Below are 3,286 nucleotides of genomic sequence, written 5' to 3' on the forward strand. Positions count from 1 at the left end.
ACAATCAAACTTGATACCATGCAATAAAACTTAACAATAATTTAGAACTTAAATAGGAAAAGGGTTAGAAAATTTAACACCGTAGTTTTATAGTAGTTTAGTCAAACTCGACCTACTCCACTCCAAGCACCTCTTGGGAATTTGAATAAAACGACTCTTTCCTCGGATCAGAGCCCAACCGCTTCACCGCTCTTTTTACGAGTGAAAGAGCAAACTCAATCCTTTCCACGGCTCAGGATCAAACCGGTACACCGCTCTTTTTACGAGTTCAAGAGCAAACTCAATCCTTTCCACGGCTCTGGATCAAACCGGTACACCGCTCTTTTTACGAGTTCAAGAGCAAACTCAATCTTTTCCACGGCTCAGGAACAAACCGGTACACCGCTTTTTTTACGAGTTCAAGAGCAAACTCAATCCGTTCCACGGCTCAAGATCAAACCAATACAATTGTCTGAAATCTGATAGAAACACACCACATGAAATAATAGACATCTCTCTCCGGAATAAGATTAAAAAAAAAAAAAGAGAACTGGAAGCTTTGGAGAGCAACAATGGAGGCTTTTTTAAAAAAATTTAGATCGAGTAAACAAATGTTCTGTGTGTTGTGTTGTCAAAAATACTAAGAGGTGATGAGTTTAAATAGCGATCAAGTTATAAAAATAAGAATTGATACGGACCACTAAAACGTGAACTGAAACATGGACCACGAAAAATAATATTTATTTATTTTTAAATTTATGGTAAAAAATTATAAACTACCTGATTCATTTAAATATATATATATATATATTATTTTAAATAAATATTAAAAACATTTTAAATTCATTTTTATTATATATATATAACATATTTAAATGTAATACTAAAAAAAATGTTAATGAAAACTGTTTGTAACATTTTAAAAATAATTAAATGTTTTATAAATCAAAATGAAATCCTTATAATTGAAATGATTTTGTAATTCAAATAATTATCTTTATGAAAATTAAATGAAATTATTATAATTTCTTTCCATTTAAAACTAATAACTCGTTTTCATAAATGAAATCATTATAATTTTTTTTTTTCATTTAAAAGTAACAACTAATTTTCATAAATGTAAATGAAATCTTAATAATTTCTTTCCATTTAAAAGGTAACCGAAAACTTTTATAAATGTAATTGAAATGATTTTATAATTTAAAAGTAATGGAAAACTTTTATAAATGTAATTGAAAACTCCACCCTTTGTTACTCTACCAAATTTATAAATGTCATACATTTCAAAGTAGAAAAATGAAAATACGTAAATTATAAACTCAAACATTTCAAAGAAATAAATAAGTTTTGATGGTACCAATGCTAACCAGAAAACAATCAAACCAAATTTATTTCAAACATAGAAAATTTCATGTCTCCATCTTATAAAGCCAATAACCTAAAGGGCCTAATATAATAGAGAAATAAAAAAATGTTACCCTCATCTGTGTTGTGCTGTGCTATAAGTGATCAATGGAGTTGACATTGAATTTGGCACGCTCTCGAGGTTATTTTTCTTCGTGGTCTTCTATGGAAGCATTCCTTGGAGGTGCAGAAACTGATTGTATCCTCAGATTGGATTTTCAACTTTTTCTTGAAGTTCTTCGATGGCTGATTGAATTGGGGGAATGGTTTCTAGGCACTTTCAGCACTCTATTTCTTCATAGAACTTGTGGGTAATCTTGTTGAGAAATGGTAGGAATAAGTTTGAAGAGAAATGGTGGAGGATTGCTCTTGAATTTGGAAGAAATCTGAGAGTAGGAGACCCACAATCTAAACGCTTATTGCCTTCGATTGGGGGATCGATCTTTTTCGATTCTTATTCCGTATTGTTGCTCCTACTTCAGACTTTATAGGAGGAGCTTAAACTGTCATTGAGAGCTCCAGAATCTTCGTTATTTAGAGATCGAACTTTCTGGATAATTTTTTGGAGATATCAACTCCGATCATATCCTTACCGACCTTGGCTTTGAATACTAGTCGTTGGATGTGATGATCCGTGCGTGTTCGTTCTAGATCATATCAAATTTTGGAGGAGATCTGACGGTTGAGATTTGAGTTCGAAAGAATTTGCTCGGATGGTCACAGTAGATGCTCTTATTCTAATTAGAGTGGCATTTCTGTAACTATCCATTCTTCCAGGGGTATTTTGGTAATTTGCCACTTTCTGAATATTTATTATTATTTTCCTCGGAAAATCCATAATTTTTCTACAAATTTCTCCTTGCTTTTTTATCATTTTTCCCTTTTTTTGAATCTTGAGATTCCTTCTAGATAAGGAATTACAAATCTGGAAAGATTCTTGATAATTGATAAAATGACTTTTTTGCCATTTTGATTTACTTTTTCCTTTCCAATCCTTTTCAAAAGGCCTTTAATTCCTTGAAATCATTTGTTAGGGTACACGAGTGACTTGACTAAGTCCTTTTTTCTTGCTTAATCCTTTAATTTTTTTCCTTTCTATCCTTTGGGTCTTTCATGAGTGGCTTATTCTTATGGGAGATAATTTCGTTCATTTTTGGGGTGTTACATATACATACTCGTTACAAACACAAAATAAGAAGCAGACTCAAAAGAAGAACAAAAAGTACTAGATTAAAAACAGAGCTTAGTCCATGGCCCACACTCCAAAGTCTGCTCTCATCCACGACCAACTCTTAGTTACTTGAAAAAAAATGATAAACATGGAGTGAGTAAAACTTAGTAAGTAGCCTACTAGTAGGTTCTTAATCACGACCTTAAGTTAGGATATTACTTCTTGTTATGTTTTTAGGATCTTATACTGATCTTGAAAACCTTCTCCTAAAATAACCTTCGATTTTCTCCCCATCTATTTTTTTTTAAACACTTTTGAAAGTTAAAAGAGTAGTTTTGAAGTTTTTTTTTTTTAAAATTCAACCGTATTTAAAAAAAAATTTATGAGTATTTTTTTTAGATAAAGTGCAAAGTTCAATGGTATTTTTATTAATTTAGATTATAATTTAAAAAAAAATACAAATTTTTGTTTATTAAGTTAATATTAATTTTATTAAAATACATAACACCACATCAAAATTAATTTATTCGGACTAAAATTAAAACTAAAAATCAATTTATTTTAAACTAAAAAGTTAATTTATTTTAAAACTAAAAAGTATACTTCAATTGACTAAAACATCCCTTATCCCAACTATAAAGAATTTAATTCCAAGCTCTCTTGTAATAGACAAAGGATTTATTAACCTCCGTCGTAAGATTTCACTTCATCAATTTAAGTAGCGTTCAACTA

Source organism: Cucurbita moschata, unplaced genomic scaffold, assembly GCF_002738365.1.
Source record: "Cucurbita moschata cultivar Rifu unplaced genomic scaffold, Cmos_1.0 Cmo_Scf00109, whole genome shotgun sequence".
NCBI lineage: Eukaryota > Viridiplantae > Streptophyta > Magnoliopsida > Cucurbitales > Cucurbitaceae > Cucurbita > Cucurbita moschata.